An 18,095-nucleotide genomic window follows, 5' to 3' on the forward strand; every position below is an offset into this window, starting at 1 on the left:
AGTTGCGGTCTCCAAGGAGTCGATAGTTGCGGTCTCCAAGGAGTCGATAGTTGCGGTCTCCAAGGAGTTGGTAGTTACGGTTTCCAAGGTGTCGGTAGTTACGGTCTCCAAGGAGTCGGTAGTTACGGTCTCCAAGGAGTTGATAGTTATGGTCTCCAAGAAGTCGTTAGTTACGGTCTCCAAGGAGTTGATAGGTATGGTTTCCAAGGAGTCAGTAGTTACGGTCTCCAAGAAGTCGGTAGTTACGGTCTCCAAGGAGTCGGTAGTTACGGTCTCCAAGGAGTCGGTAGTTACGGTCTCCGCGGGAGCTGATAGTTACAGTCTCCAAGGAGTCGATCTAAAACTAGTCTATAGTCATTTGAAACAAGTAAACTGTACATGAAGTGTAAGCTAGTCATACTGAGGAGATGAATGGTGAGGAATATGCCTTTCAATTACACACAGAAAAAACCACACACAGAAACAGACACACAACACATGCACACACACACGTACAGAAATCATACGTGAAGACATATGCACACGAGCACACAATGCATTTCCAAGAGATTTATTTAAGAATGTGGAAACTATGTTGTGAAAATATTTAACATGTTGGAATACATTCAAGAAAAGAAAACGTGGATGCTCCAAATACATATGCTACATATTTATGCTCCAAATACATATGCTACATATTGATGCTCCAAATACATATGCTACATATTGATGCTCCAAATACATATGCTACATATTGATGCTCCAAATACATATGTTACATATTGATGCTCCAAATACATATGCTACATATTGATGCTCCAAATACATATGTTACATATTGAGTGAAGAAAGATTCTTCTCTATTCGACCAATGATAAAATGGGGAACATTTGATCCAGCTCCTATTGAGAGAATTTCTGAGAACTATTGACTGAGAGACAGAGAGAGAAAATCAAGAAATATTTGAATAGGAGTTCTGAGAGAGGTCTTGTTTTGTTTCCTGGTATTGCTGAGATCTGAATAGGCCTATCTGATCCCGTCTGACATTTAGTTCTGAGTAGAAGGTTGTCTTGTCTCATGATCCTGAGTGGTGAATGCCGACTCCAACATCCGTGATGCCCTTTGACCTGGGTCGTGTTCATTAGGGTGCCTGTTTTCAAATTTTGTGTAACCCAAATGAAAACAAGTATTTCTTATTGGACAAGTACCTCTCCCTTTCATTTAGTTTTAGACTTTTTTCTTCTGTTTTGTGCCTATTAAACACAATGCTGATTCCTGAGCAGTCACATCCATGGTGAGCATATGACCCATTGTCTGATTACTCACCTTATAAACTGATCCCAGTTCAGTTCCTATGGCGCGAGAGAGGGAGATGATTGGTCCTCCAGGGGTTCTACTGGGTCCCATGGAGCCAATCAGAGATCAAAGAGAACAATTCATTCCTTCATTCTAGCTGAAATCATCATTATCCTGAAGGTTCTCTCTCTCTCTCTCTGTAGTGGGTGTGAGAGTCCCAAAAGATGAACTTCTGAGATTGAGGCAGAGAGTTTAACATAGGATATTGACATCTGCTTTTGAGATCGGGGCTGTTGGCATTATACCTTTAGTGAAAGGTGTTTCAATGATGCTTCACTCATCTGTGGGGAGAAAAGAGAAAATGACTAGACGTTGACACAGACGTTGACACAGACACAGACGTTGACACAGACGTTGACACAGACACAGACGTTGACACAGACACAGACGTTGACACAGACACAGACAGACAGACAGACAGACAGACAGACAGACAGACAGACAGACAGACAGACAGACAGACAGACAGACAGACAGACAGACAGACAGACAGACAGACAGACAGACAGACAGACAGACAGACAGACAGACAGACAGACAGACAGACAGACAGACAGACAGACAGACAGACAGACAGACAGACAGACAGACAGACAGACAGACAGACAGACAGACAGACAGACAGACAGACAGACAGACAGACAGACAGACAGACAGACAGACAGACAGACAGACAGACAGACAGACAGACAGACAGACAGACAGACAGACAGACAGACAGACAGACAGACAGACAGACAGACAGACAGACAGACACACACACACACACACACACACACACACACACACACACACACACACACACACACACACACACACACACACACACACACACACACACACACAGCTTCATTAAGGCTGTAAGCCCTAGCCTCCTCGAGGTGCTCATCACTTCTGCCAGTCCCTGGGGAGAGTGGCATTACCAATTACCTGCCACAGGACCCCAGTCTCCTCATTATAACACCCAACGGGACACACAAACACACACACGAGCACACAAATGTGTACTCTCACGCACGCACACACATACACAATTCAGTCCCAATCAAAATCCTATTTTCCCTAACCCCTAAACCTAACCCGTTTTCTTACCCATCTTCACTGTGTATAACCTGTATCTGTTGCATCAATATCACACACACCAGATCACTAACACACCACCAGATCACTAACGCACCACCAGATCACTAACACACCACCAGATCACTAACACACCACCAGATCACTAACGCACCACCAGATCACTAACACACCACCAGATCACTAACGCACCACCAGATCACTAACACACCACCAGATCACTAACGCACCACCAGATCACTAACACACCACCAGATCACTAACACACCACCAGATCACAACACACCAACAGATTGCTAACACACCACCAGATCACAACACACCAACAGATTGCTAACACACCACCAGATCAGTTCCACAGCACCAGATCACTAACACACCCCCAGATCACTAACACACCCCCAGATCACTAACACACCACCAGATCACAACACACCACCAGATTGCTAACACACCACCAGATCAGTTCCACAGCACCATATCCACATCCCTCTCTCTCAGAATGATCCTCCTCAGTCAGAAGTATTTTAACCAGAACTCTCTCATGCTTCCTCCTGACCTCTAAGGCCTGACAGGAAATTGAGAGTCTTTGTGTCTATAACGGAGGCTGAGAAACACATTGAGACGTGGACATCCTCTCAAACTCACATCCAAACCCAGCACATCTTGTGTAAGAACAATACTCAGCCTGTCTCTGTATGACTGTTACCTTGGTGTGTTCCCATCTGGATAGGAGGCATAATGCTCAGGTCTGCTGGTAGTCCCACATACACACCTCCATAGTTCCTGAGAGAAGAGGACACACACACACACACACACACACACACACACACACACACACACACACACACACACACACACACACACACACACACACACACACACACACACACACACACACACACACACACACACACACACACACACACACACACACACACACACACAGAGTGAGAAAGACATAGATAGACAGGTCTTGATCACAGTGACCTTCAAGCAAACAAAGTCACACACACACACAGGCCATGTTACTCACATCCTTTTTTCTTCTTGTTGTGCAGACTCCTCTGTGCTGTAAACGACATCATCAGTCAGTAATAGTCAGTAACAATTCAGTCAGTCAGTAATAACTCAGTCAGTAATACTTCAGTCAGTCTGTAATAACTCAGTCACTCAGTAATAACTCAGTAAGTCAGTCATAACTCAGTCAGTCAGTAATAACTCAGTCACTCAGTCATAACTCTTGTCAGTCATAACTCAGTCAGTCAGTCAGTCATAACTCAGTCAGTCAGTAATAACTCAGTCACTCAGTCATAACTCTTGTCAGTCATAACTCAGTCAGTCATAACTCAGCCACTCAGTAATAACTCAGTAAGTCAGTCATAACTCTGTCAGTCAGTCATAACTCAGTAAGTCAGTCATAACTCAGTCAGTCAGTCATAACTCAGTCAGTCAGTCTTAACTCAGTCAGTCAGTCATAACTCAGTCAGTCAGTCATAACTCAGTCAGTCATAACTCAGTCAGTCAGTTAGTCAGTCAGTCATAACGCAGTCAGTCAGTCATAACTCAGTCAGTCAGTCATAACTCAGTCAGTCAGTCATAACGCAGTCAGTCAGTCATAACTCAGTCAGTCAGTAATAACTCAGTCAGTCAGTCATAACTCTGTCAGTCATAACTCAGTCAGTCAGTCATAACTCAGTCAGTCAGTCATAACTCAGTCAGTCAGTCATAACTCAGTCACAACTCTGTCAGTCATAACGCAGTCAGTCAGTCGTAACTCAGTCAGTCAGTCATAACTCTGTCAGTCATAACTCAGTCTGTCAGTCATAACTCAGTCAGTCAGTCATAACTCAGTCAGTCAGTCATAACTCAGTCAGTCAGTCATAACTCAGTCAGTCATAACTCAGTCAGTCATAACTCAGTCAGTCAGTCATAACTCAGTCACTCAGTCATAACTCAGTCAGTCAGTCATAACGCAGTCAGTCAGTCATAACGCAGTCAGTCAGTCATAACTCAGTCAGTCAGTCATAACTCTGTCAGTCATAACTCAGTCAGTCAGTCATAACTCAGTCAGTCAGTCATAACTCAGTCACAACTCTGTCAGTCATAACGCAGTCAGTCAGTCGTAACTCAGTCTGTCAGTCATAACTCAGTCAGTCAGTCATAACTCAGTCAGTCATAACTCAGTCAGTCATAACTCAGTCAGTCAGTCATAACTCAGTCACTCAGTCATAACTCAGTCAGTCAGTCATAACTCAATCAGTCAGTCATAACTCAGTCAGTCAGTCAGTCATAACTCAGTCAGTTAGTCATAACTCAGCCAGTCATAACTCAGTCAGTCAGTCATAACTCTGTCAGTCAGTCATAACTCAGTAAGTCAGTCATAACTCAGTAAGTCAGTCATAACTCTGTCAGTCAGTCATAACTCAGTCAGTCAGTCTTAACTCAGTCAGTCAGTCATAACTCTGTCAGTCATAACTCAGTCAGTCAGTTAGTCAGTCATAACGCAGTCAGTCAGTCATAACTCAGTCAGTCAGTCATAACGCAGTCAGTCAGTCATAACGCAGTCAGTCAGTCATAACTCAGTCAGTCAGTAATAACTCAGTCAGTCAGTCATAACTCTGTCAGTCATAACTCAGTCAGTCAGTCATAACTCAGTCAGTCAGTCATAACTCAGTCAGTCAGTCATAACTCAGTCACAACTCTGTCAGTCATAACGCAGTCAGTCAGTCGTAACTCAGTCAGTCAGTCATAACTCTGTCAGTCATAACTCAGTCTGTCAGTCATAACTCAGTCTGTCAGTCATAACTCAGTCAGTCAGTCATAACTCAGTCAGTCAGTCATAACTCAGTCAGTCATAACTCAGTCAGTCATAACTCAGTCAGTCAGTCATAACTCAGTCACTCAGTCATAACTCAGTCAGTCAGTCATAACGCGGTCAGTCAGTCATAACTCAGTCAGTCAGTCATAACTCAGTCAGTCAGTCATAACGCAGTCAGTCAGTCATAACTCAGTCAGTCAGTAATAACTCAGTCAGTCAGTCATAACTCTGTCAGTCATAACTCAGTCAGTCAGTCATAACTCAGTCAGTCAGTCATAACTCAGTCAGTCAGTCTTAACTCAGTCAGTCAGTCATAACTCTGTCAGTCATAACTCAGTCAGTCAGTTAGTCAGTCATAACTCAGTCAGTCAGTCATAACTCAGTCAGTCAGTCAGTCATAACTCAGCCAGTCATAACTCAGTCAGTCAGTCAGTCATAACTCAGTCAGTCAGTCATAACTCAGTCAGTCAGTCATAACTCAGTCAGTCAGTCATAACTCAGTCAGTCATAACTCAGTCAGTCATAACGCAGTCAGTCAGTCATAACTCAGTCAGTCAGTCATAACGCAGTCAGTCAGTCATAACTCAGTCAGTCAGTAATAACTCAGTCAGTCAGTCATAACTCAGTCAGTCAGTCATAACTCAGTCAGTCAGTCATAACTCAGTCACAACTCTGTCAGTCATAACGCAGTCAGTCAGTCATAACTCTGTCAGTCATAACTCAGTCTGTCAGTCATAACTCAGTCTGTCAGTCATAACTCAGTCAGTCAGTCATAACTCAGTCAGTCAGTCATAACTCAGTCAGTCATAACTCAGTCAGTCAGTCATAACTCAGTCACTCAGTCATAACTCAGTCAGTCAGTCATAACGCGGTCAGTCAGTCATAACTCAGTCAGTCAGTCATAACTCAGTCAGTCAGTCATAACTCAGTCAGTCAGTCATAACGCAGTCAGTCAGTCATAACTCAGTCAGTCAGTAATAACTCAGTCAGTCAGTCATAACTCTGTCAGTCATAACTCAGTCAGTCAGTCATAACTCAGTCAGTCAGTCATAACTCAGTCACAACTCTGTCAGTCATAACGCAGTCAGTCAGTCATAACTCAGTCAGTCAGTCATAACTCAGTCAGTCAGTCATAACTCAGTCAGTCATAACTCAGTCAGTCATAACTCAGTCAGTCATAACTCAGTCAGTCAGTCATAACTCAGTCAGTCATAACTCAGTCAGTCAGTCATAACTCAGTCAGTCAGTCATAACTCAGTCACTCAGTCATAACTCAGTCACTCAGTCATAACTCAGTCAGTCAGTCATAACTCAATCAGTCAGTCATAACTCAATCAGTCAGTCATAACTCAGTCAGTCAGTCAGTCATAACTCATTCAGTTAGTCATAACTCAGCCAGTCATAACTCAGTCAGTCAGTCAGTCATAACTCAGTCAGTCAGTCATAACTCAGTCAGTCATAACTCAATCAGTCATAACTCACTCAGTCAGTCATAACTCAGTCAGTCAGTCATAACTCAGTCACTCAGTCATAACTCAGTCACTCAGTCATAACTCAGTCAGTCAGTCATAACTCAATCAGTCAGTCATAACTCAATCAGTCAGTCATAACTCAGTCAGTCAGTCAGTCATAACTCATTCAGTTAGTCATAACTCAGCCAGTCATAACTCAGTCAGTCAGTCAGTCATAACTCAGTCAGTCAGTCATAACTCAGTCAGTCATAACTCAATCAGTCATAACTCAGTCAGTCAGTCATAACTCAGTCAGTCAGTCATAACTCAGTCAGTCATAACTCAGTCAGTCATAACTCAGTCAGTCAGTAATAACTCAGTCACTCAGTAATAACTCAGTCAGTCAGTCATAACTCAATCAGTCATAACTCAGTCAGTCATAACTCAGTCAGTCAGTCATAACTCAATCAGTCATAACTCTGTCAGTCAGTAATAACTCAGTCAGTCAGTCATAACTCAGTCAGTCAGTCAGTCATAACTCAGCCAGTCATAACTCAGTCAGTCAGTCAGTCATAACTCAGTCAGTCAGTCATAACTCAGTCAGTCAGTCATAACTCAGTCAGTCAGTCATAACTCAGTCAGTCATAACTCAGTCAGTCATAACTCAGTCAGTCAGTCATAACTCAGTCAGTCAGTAATAAGTCAGCCAGTCAGTGATAAGTCCATCACCCCCGGGAGCTCTGACACACGGTCAAACACACGGTCACATCAAACAAAGATTAATGAATGGCAATATGTTTATCAGGCAGCTTGTTGAGAACTCTGCCTAAATGTCGATATGTTTATCAGGCAGCTTGTTGAGAACTCTGCCTAACTGTCGATATGTTTATCAGGCAGCTTGTTGAGAACTCTGCCTAACTGTCGATATGTTTATCAGGCAGCTTGTTGAGAACTCTGCCTAACTGTCAATATGTTTATCAGGCAGCTTGTTGAGAACTCTGCCTAACTGTCAATATGTTTATCAGGCAGCTTGTTGAGAACTCTGCCTAACTGTCAATATGTTTATCAGGCAGCTTGTTGAGAACTCTGCCTAACTGTCAATATGTTTATCAGGCAGCTTGTTGAGAACTCTGCCTAACTGTCAATATGTTTATCAGGCAGCTTGTTGAGAACTCTGCCTAACTGATATGCTTATCAGGAAGTAGTCCACATTATTTGACTGTCTGACTCATTAATTCTAGGAAATTGTGTTTTTCCTTTTATAGTTGAGAGGCAGGGCCCTGTGGGCAAGGTGAGGACTGAGTGTGAGTGAGACCGGATGGAGATGTTTGTGGTGCCTGGCTGGGATAAACAGAGCAGTGACGTGGAAGGTTCTTCACCTTTAATGATTCTCCACCTACAGCTGTCATACTGACAACAACAGCACATTCTCCACCAACGGCTGTCATACTGACAACAACAGCACATTCTCCACCTACGGCTGTCATACTGACGACAACAGCACATTCTCCACCTACAGCTGTCATACTGACAACAACAGCACATTCTCCACCAACGGCTGTCATACTGACAACAACAGCACATTCTCCACCTACGGCTGTCATACTGACAACAACAGCACATTCTCCACCTACAGCTGTCAAACTGACAACAACAGTACATTCTCCACCAACGGCTGTCATACTGACAACAACAGCACATTCTCCACCTACAGCTGTCATACTGACAACAACAGCACATTCTCCATCTACAGCTGTCATACTGACAACAACAGCACATTCTCCACCTACAGCTGTCATACTGACAACAACAGCACATTCTCCATCTACAGCTGTCATACTGACAACAACAGCACATTCTCCACCTACAGCTGTCATACTGACAACAACAACACATTCTCCATCTACAGCTGTCATACTGACAACAACAACACATTCTCCACCTACAGCTGTCATGCTGACAACAACAACACATTCTCCACCTACAGCTGTCATACTGACAACAACAACACATTCTCCACCTACAGCTGTCATGCTGACAACAACAGCACATTCTCCACCTACAGCTGTCATACTGACAACAACACATTCTCCACCTACAGCTGTCATGCTGACAACAACAACACATTCTCCACCTACAGCTGTCATACTGACAACAACAACACATTCTCCACCTACAGCTGTCATGCTGACAACAACAGCACATTCTCCACCTACAGCTGTCATACTGACAACAACAACACATTCTCCACCTACAGCTGTCATGCTGACAACAACAGCACATTCTCCACCTACAGCTGTCATACTGACAACAACAACACATTCTCCATCTACAGCTGTCATACTGACAACAACAGCACATTCTCCACCTACAGCTGTCATACTGACAACAACAGCACATCCTCCACCAACGGCTGTCATACTGTCAACAACAGCACATTCTCCACCAACGGCTGTCATACTGACAACAACAGCACATTCTCCACCAACGGCTGTCATAATGACAACAACAGCACATTCTCCATCTACAGCTGTCATACTGACAACAACAGCACATTCTGCATCTACAGCTGTCATACTGACAACAACAGCACATTCTCCACCTACAGCTGTCATACTGAAAACAACAACACATTCTCCATCTACAGCTGTCATTACTGACAACAACAGCACATTCTCCACCTACAGCTGTCATACTGACAACAACAGCACATTCTCCACCTACAGCTGTCATGCTGACAACAACAGCACATTCTCCACCAACGGCTGTCATACTGACAACAACAGCACATTCTCCATCTACAGCTGTCATACTGACAACAACAGCACATTCTCCACCTACAGCTGTCATACTGACAACAACAGCACATTCTCCACCAACGGCTGTCATACTGTCAACAACAGCACATTCTCCACCAACGGCTGTCATACTGACAACAACAGCACATTCTCCACCTACAGCTGTCATACTGACAACAACAACACATTCTCCACCAACGGCTGTCATACTGACAACAACAGCACATTCTCCACCAATGGCTGTCATACTGACAACAGCACATTCTCCACCTACAGCTGTCATGCTGACAACAACAGCACATTCTCCACCAACGGCTGTCATAATGACAACAACAGCACATTCTCCATCTACAGCTGTCATACTGACAACAACAGCACATTCTGCATCTACAGCTGTCATACTGACAACAACAGCACATTCTCCACCTACAGCTGTCATACTGAAAACAACAACACATTCTCCATCTACAGCTGTCATACTGACAACAACAGCACATTCTCCACCTACAGCTGTCATACTGACAACAACAACACATTCTCCACCTACAGCTGTCATACTGACAACAACAGCACATTCTCCACCTACAGCTGTCATACTGACAACAGCACATTCTCCACCTACAGCTGTCATACTGACAACAACAGCACATTCTCCACCTACAGCTGTCATACTTACAACAACAGCACATTCTCCACCAACGGCTGTCATACTGTCAACAACAGCACATTCTCCACCAACGGCTGTCATACTGACAACAACAGCACATTCTCCACCTACAGCTGTCATACTGACAACAACAACACATTCTCCACCAACGGCTGTCATACTGACAACAACAGCACATTCTCCACCAATGGCTGTCATACTGACAACAGCACATTCTCCACCTACAGCTGTCATAATGACAACAACAGCACATTCTCCACCAACGGCTGTCATACTGTCAACAACAGCACATTCTCCACCAACGGCTGTCATACTGACAACAACAGCACATTCTCCACCTACAGCTGTCATACTGACAACAACAACACATTCTCCACCAACGGCTGTCATACTGACAACAACAGCACATTCTCCACCAATGGCTGTCATACTGACAACAGCACATTCTCCACCTACAGCTGTCATACTGACAACAACAGCACATTCTCCACCTACAGCTGTCATACTGACAACAACAGCACATTCTGCATCTACAGCTGTCATACTGACAACAACAGCACATTCTCCACCTACAGCTGTCATACTGAAAACAACAACACATTCTCCATCTACAGCTGTCATTACTGACAACAACAGCACATTCTCCACCTACAGCTGTCATACTGACAACAACAGCACATTCTCCACCTACAGCTGTCATGCTGACAACAACAGCACATTCTCCACCAACGGCTGTCATACTGACAACAACAGCACATTCTCCACCAACGGCTGTCATACTGTCAACAACAGCACATTCTCCACCAACGGCTGTCATACTGACAACAACAGCACATTCTCCACCTACAGCTGTCATACTGACAACAACAACACATTCTCCACCAACGGCTGTCATACTGACAACAACAGCACATTCTGCATCTACAGCTGTCATACTGACAACAACAACACATTCTCCACCTACAGCTGTCATACTGACAACAACAACACATTCTCCATCTACAGCTGTCATTACTGACAACAACAGCACATTCTCCACCAATGGCTGTCATACTGACAACAGCACATTCTCCACCTACAGCTGTCATGCTGACAACAACAGCACATTCTCCACCAACGGCTGTCATACTGACAACAACAGCACATTCTCCATCTACAGCTGTCATACTGACAACAACAGCACATTCTGCATCTACAGCTGTCATACTGACAACAACAACACATTCTCCACCTACAGCTGTCATACTGACAACAACAACACATTCTCCATCTACAGCTGTCATTACTGACAACAACAGCACATTCTCCACCTACAGCTGTCATACTGACAACAACAGCACATTCTCCACCAACGGCTGTCATACTGACAACAACAACAATAACAACATGGGTTCAATGCCGATTCCCCCTACTCCCCAAATAATGTGTACACTCGTTTGTGCCCCTTTAAGAATTGAAAAGCAGTGGATTAGTGAGAGAAATATGTGCTTGGGGCCAGAGAGAGAGAGAGAGACAACCATACTCACACTTCTTCTTTGGAGGCTTCGGCTGGACCTGTGAGAACAAAGGTATATTCATTTAAGATGGTTGAACGGTCCTCACACCCCTTAACCTTTTCCACATTTTGTTGTGCTACAGCCTGAATGTAAAATTGATTAAATTGAGATTTTTTTGTCACTGGCCTACAAGGTGTTGTGTTAAGGACCAATACAATACAAAACATTGCTGAGTACCATATTTTCAAGCATAGTGGTGGCTGCATCATGTTATGGGTATGCTTGTAATCGTTAAGGACTGGGGAGTTTTTCAGGATAAAAAATAAAAGGAATGGGCCTCCTGAGTGGCTCAGAGGTGTAAGGCACTTCATCACAGTGCTTGAGGCGTCACTACAGACCCGGCTTTGATCCCAGGCTGTGTCACAACCGGCCATGACCGGGAGTGCCATAGGGCATGCACAATTGGCCCAGCGTTGTCCGGGTTAGGGGAGGGTTTGTCCGGGGGGGCTTTACTTGGCTCATAGTGTGCTCTGGTGGTGGGCCGGGCGCCTGCAGGCTGACTCCGGTCATGAGTTGAATAGTGTTTCCTCCGACACATTGGTGCGACTGGCTTCCGGGTTAAGCAGGCGGGTGTTAAGAAGCGGTCATGTTTTGGAGGACTCATGACTTGACCTTCGCCTCTCCTGAGCCCGTTGGGGAGTTGCAGCTATGGGAGAAAATAGCTATGGATATTGCTCTGTGTGTGTGTGTGTGTGTGTCTGAAATCTCTCCCATCCACTGCCTTTTCTTTTAAAAACAGAGAAACAGAGAAGCCTTGACTGCTTTCAGTGTTCATGAGCTTGGCCATTGTCCCATTGTGAGTACTGTTGAAAGCATCTTGTACCTGAGTCACCTATCGATTCTGTACTCAGGCTGTCATCAGAGCAGCACTCTGCCCAGTTATAACAGATATATCTGGTCAGGTAGTCATCAGAGCACCACTCTCCCCATCTGGTCAGGTAGTCATCAGAGCACCACTCTCCCCAGTCATAACAGATATATCTGGTCAGGTAGTCATCAGAGCACCACTCTCCCCATCTGGTCAGGTAGTCATCAGAGCACCACTCTCCCCAGTCATAACAGATATATCTGGTCAGGTAGTCATCAGAGCACCACTCTCCCCAGTTATAACAGATATATCTGGTCAGGTAGTCATCAGAGCACCACTCTCCCCATCTGGTCAGATAGTCATCAGAGCACCACTCTCCCCAGTCATAACAGATATATCTGGTCAGGTAGTCAGAGCACCACTCTCCCCAGTCATAACAGATATATCTGGTCAGGTAGTCATCAGAGCACCACTCTCCCCAGTCATAACAGATATATCTGGTCAGGTAGTCATCAGAGCACCACTCTCCCCAGTTATAACAGATATATCTGGTCAGGTAGTCATCAGAGCACCACTCTCCCCAGTCATAACAGATATATCTGGTCAGGTAGTCATCAGAGCACCACTCTCCCCATCTGGTCAGGTAGTCATCAGAGCACCACTCTCCCCAGTCATAACAGATATATCTGGTCAGGTAGTCATCAGAGCACCACTCTCCCCAGTTATAACAGATATATCTGGTCAGGTAGTCATCAGAGCACCACTCTCCCCAGTCATAACAGATATATCTGGTCAGGTAGTCATCAGAGCACCACTCTCCCCAGTCATAACAGATATATCTGGTCAGGTAGTCATCAGAGCACCACTCTCCCCAGTCATAACAGATATATCTGGTCAGGTAGTCATCAGAGCACCACTCTCCCCATCTGGTCAGGTAGTCATCAGAGCACCACTCTCCCCAGTTATAACAGATATATCTGGTCAGGTAGTCATCAGAGCACCACTCTCCCCAGTCATAACAGATATATCTGGTCAGGTAGTCATCAGAGCACCACTCTCCCCCATCTGGTCAGGTAGTCATCAGAGCAGCACTCTCCCCAGTCACAACAGATATATCTGGTCAGGTAGTCATCAGAGCACCACTCTCCCCAGTCATAACAGATATATCTGGTCAGGTAGTCATCAGAGCACCACTCTCCCCATCTGGTCAGGTAGTCAGAGCACCACTCTCCCCAGTCATAACAGATATATCTGGTCAGGTAGTCAGAGCACCACTCTCCCCAGTCATAACAGATATATCTGGTCAGGTAGTCATCAGAGCACCACTCTCCCCAGTCATAACAGATATATCTGGTCAGGTAGTCATCAGAGCACCACTCTCCCCAGTCATAACAGATATATCTGGTCAGGTAGTCATCAGAGCACCACTCTCCCCAGTCATAACAGATATATCTGGTCAGGTAGTCATCAGAGCTCCACTCTCCCCAGTCATAACAGATATATCTGGTCAGGTAGTCATCAGAGCACCACTCTCCCCAGTCATAACAGATATAGCTGGAGACTAACAGATACTGTGATAAATCAAATCAGATCACGAGCGCGCACACACACACACACACACACACACACACACACACACACACACACACACACACACACACACACACACACACACACACACACACACACACACACACACACACACACACACACACACACACACACACACACACACACACACACGGAGGAAACAGCTGATACTAGTGGTCTACTGTTAGTCAAGGTAAACAAGTCATATCCTCAACCTCAGCTATACTAGTGGTCTACTGTTAGTCAAGGTAAACAAGTCATATCCTCAACCTCAGCTGTACTAGTGGTCTACTGTTAGTCAAGGTAAACAAGTCATATCCTCAACCTCAGCTATACTAGTGGTCTACTGTTAGTCAAGGTAAACAAGTCATATCCTCAACCTCAGCTATACTAGTGGTCTACTGTTAGTCAAGGTAAACAAGTCATATCCTCAACCTCAGCTGTACTAGTGGTCTACTGTTAGTCAAGGTAAACAAGTCATATCCTCAACCTCAGCTATACTAGTGGTCTACTGTTAGTCAAGGTAAACAAGTCATATCCTCAACCTCAGCTATACTAGTGGTCTACTGTTAGTCAAGGTAAACAAGTCATATCCTCAACCTCAGCTATACTAGTGGTCTACTGTTAGTCAAGGTAAACAAGTCATATCCTCAACCTCAGCTATACTAGTGGTCTACTGTTAGTCAAGGTAAACAAGTCATATCCTCAACCTCAGCTATACTAGTGGTCTACTGTTAGTCAAGGTAAACAAGTCATATCCTCAACCTCAGCTATACTAGTGGTCTACTGTTAGTCAAGGTAAACAAGTCATATCCTCAACCTCAGCTATACTAGTGGTCTACTGTTAGTCAAGGTAAACAAGTCATATCCTCAACCTCAGCTATACTAGTGGTCTACTGTTAGTCAAGGTAAACAAGTCATATCCTCAACCTCAGCTATACTAGTGGTCTACTGTTAGTCAAGGTAAACAAGCCATATGATGGTGTTGTTCATGTGACAGGTGATAATATGTTAACTGTAGTAGATGTTAACCAGTACATCAGTAGGACATGGTGTCTGTCTATGGTATTCTCGTTACCTGTTGATTTTCACTAGTATCCATTTTCCATACACAACATTACATGTTGAATTAGAGGTTGAAAATGCCTTCTATTGAACATCAAACCCAAGGCACATTGGCCAAACATATTGAATATAACAGACTAACAAAGAACATCTGCTTTCAACAGGGTTTCTCCTTTCATAATGATCATGTCAGGGGAAAGCATTTCAAGGGTAATGTCTATTGGCTTTGATTTCTGAAAGTCTCTCTCTCTCCCTCAGAGTGTTGACGTATCAATGATATCAAGACTGCTGCTTTGATTCAAACTGACAGTGTGTCTGATTCAACTAGTTTAGCTTCAGATCAACACACACGCTCACACACGCCAGGCAAGCACGCATACACGGTTGCACTTGAATGAGCGAGCGCATACACACAAACAAACACAAACAAACACACACACACACAAATCATTGCCCACATACTGTACACAGAAGGTACTTCTGTACCCTACAGCTCTATTCATAAAAAACTCAATAACTCTCCATAATTATAAATCCCTGTTTCCACAACTCTCTATTGTAAAGCCCTGTTTCCACAAGTCTCTATTGTAAAGCCCTGTTTCCACAACTCTCAATTGTAAACCCCTGTTTCCACAACTCTCTATTGTAAAGCCCCGTTTCCACAAGTCTCTATTGTAAAGCCCTGTTTCCACAAGTCTCTATTGTAAAGCCCTGTTTCCACAACTCTCAATTGTAAACCCCTGTTTCCACAACTCTCTATTGTAAAGCCCCGTTTCCACAACTCTCTATTGTAAAGCCCCGTTTCCACAAGTCTCTATTGTAAAGCCCCGTTTCCACAAGTCTCTATTGTAAAGCCCTGTTTCCACAACTCTCAATTGTAAACCCCTGTTTCCACAACTCTCTATTGTAAAGCCCCGTTTCCACAACTCTCTATTGTAAAGCCCTGTTTCCACAAGTCTCTATTGTAAAGCCCTGTTTCCACAACTCTCAATTGTAAACCCCTGTTTCCACAACTCTCAATTGTAAACCCCTGTTTCCACAACTCTCTATTGTAAAGCCCTGTTTCCACAACTCTCTATTGTAAAGCCCCGTTTCCACAACTCTCTATTGTAAAGCCCTGTTTCCACAAGTCTCTATTGTAAAGCCCTGTTTCCACAACTCTCAATTGTAAACCCCTGTTTCCACAACTCTCAATTGTAAACCCCTGTTTCCACAACTCTCTATTGTAAAGCCCTGTTTCCACAACTCTCTATTGTAAACCCCTGTTTCCACAACTCTCTATTGTAAACCCCTGTTTCCACAACTTTCTATTGTAAACCCCTGTTTCCACAACTCTCAATTGTAAACCCCTGTTTCCACAACTCTCTATTGTAAAGCCCTGTTTCCACAACTCTCAATTGTAAACCCCTGTTTCCACAACTCTCAATTGTAAACCCCTGTTTCCACAACTCTCTATTGTAAAGCCCTGTTTCCACAACTCTCTATTGTAAACCCCTGTTTCCACAACTCTCTATTGTAAACCCCTGTTTCCACAACTTTATATTATAGATCGATGGCACACTCACCTCCTCCAGCCGTGCTGGTCGTTGAGGAATATCCACAACCCATCTCACATCCACACTGACCTGACAAGATGAACAAGGGAGACACAGAGAGAGAAGAAGTGGAGAAGAGGTGGACAGTAGTAGTGGAGAGAAGAGGTGGAGAGGGGGACAGTAGTAGTGGAGAGAAGAGGTGGAGAGGGGGACAGTAGTAGTGGAGAGAAGAGGTGGAGAGGGGGACAGTAGTAGTGGAGAGAAGAGGTGGAGAGGGGGACAGTAGTAGTGGAGAGAAGAGGTGGAGAGGGGGACAGTAGTAGTGCGGTCTTTGGTTTGCTGCTGCTGTCTCTCTCTGTGGTGCCCTCTGAGTGTCTCCACTGTGAGACTGAAGCAGCATGTTAAGTCAAGGATTGGGGGAGGAAACTTAAAGAGAGGGGAGGAGGAGAGAGCGAGGGAGGAAGAGATAGGTTAACTGTTGTAACACTGTGTGTGTGTGTGTGTGTGTGTGTGTGTGTGTGTGTGTGTGTGTGTGTGTGTGTGTGTGTGTGTGTGTGTGTGTGTGTGTGTGTGTGTGTGTGTGTGTGTGTGTGTGTGTGTGTGTGTGTGTGTGTGTGTGTGTGTGTGTGTGTGTGTGTGTGTGTGTGTGTGTGTGTGTGTGTGTGTGTGTGTGTGAGAGAGAAAGAGAGAGAGAAGTGGCGATGGAGAAGACGGGAGAGTGGGTATATTCCTCTCCCTGGTGGGGTTGCCCAGGTAACAAGGAGTGGGCATGTCAGGGAGGGGGCTCAGCCAATGAGAGGGCTGTGTGTGTGTGTGTGTGTTTCCTTGTTCTCTACTTCCGTCTTGAGACAACCAGCCCGTTGAAGCAATTTAATCAATCTATTTCAACCTAATCAAAAAGCTCAACACACCAAAAGCTTACTTGCAAGGAATAACTGCCTTCAAAGGACTACATCCGCATCTGTACAGGTCCGATGGCCATATAATCTTACTGAACCGGGCTACATCGTCAACATAATCTTACTGAACCGGGCTATATCACCAATATAATCTTACTGAACTGTGCTATATCACCAATATAATCTTACTGAACCGTGCTATATCACCAATATAATCTTACTGAACCGGGCTACATCGTCAACATAATCTTACTGAACCGGGCTATATCACCAATATAATCTTACTGAACCGGGCTACATCGTCAACATAATCTTACTGAACCGGGCTATATCACCAATATAATCTTACTGAACCGTGCTATATCACCAATATAATCTTACTGAACCGGGCTACATCGTCAACATAATCTTACTGAACCGTGCTATATCACCAATATAATCTTACTGAACCGGGCTACATCGTCAACATAATCTTACTGAACCGTGCTAT

The 18,095-nt window shown here is 44.4% G+C and overlaps 1 long non-coding RNA gene across 1 annotated transcript; it reads right to left on the reverse strand.

The window, feature by feature from the left end:
- Nucleotides 1-659: 659 nt before the first annotated feature.
- Nucleotides 660-16,906, reverse strand: LOC124021634. The gene is made up of 5 exons (XR_006836263.1): nucleotides 16,737-16,906; nucleotides 11,679-11,706; nucleotides 3,452-3,487; nucleotides 3,125-3,201; nucleotides 660-1,616 (listed from the first exon to the last, which is right to left on the reverse strand). It is a non-coding gene; the product is annotated as an uncharacterized LOC124021634 (long non-coding RNA).
- Between the last annotated feature and the right edge of the window lie 1,189 nt (nucleotides 16,907-18,095).

Source organism: Oncorhynchus gorbuscha, unplaced genomic scaffold (genome assembly GCF_021184085.1).
Source record: "Oncorhynchus gorbuscha isolate QuinsamMale2020 ecotype Even-year unplaced genomic scaffold, OgorEven_v1.0 Un_scaffold_1153, whole genome shotgun sequence".
Taxonomy (NCBI): domain Eukaryota; kingdom Metazoa; phylum Chordata; class Actinopteri; order Salmoniformes; family Salmonidae; genus Oncorhynchus; species Oncorhynchus gorbuscha.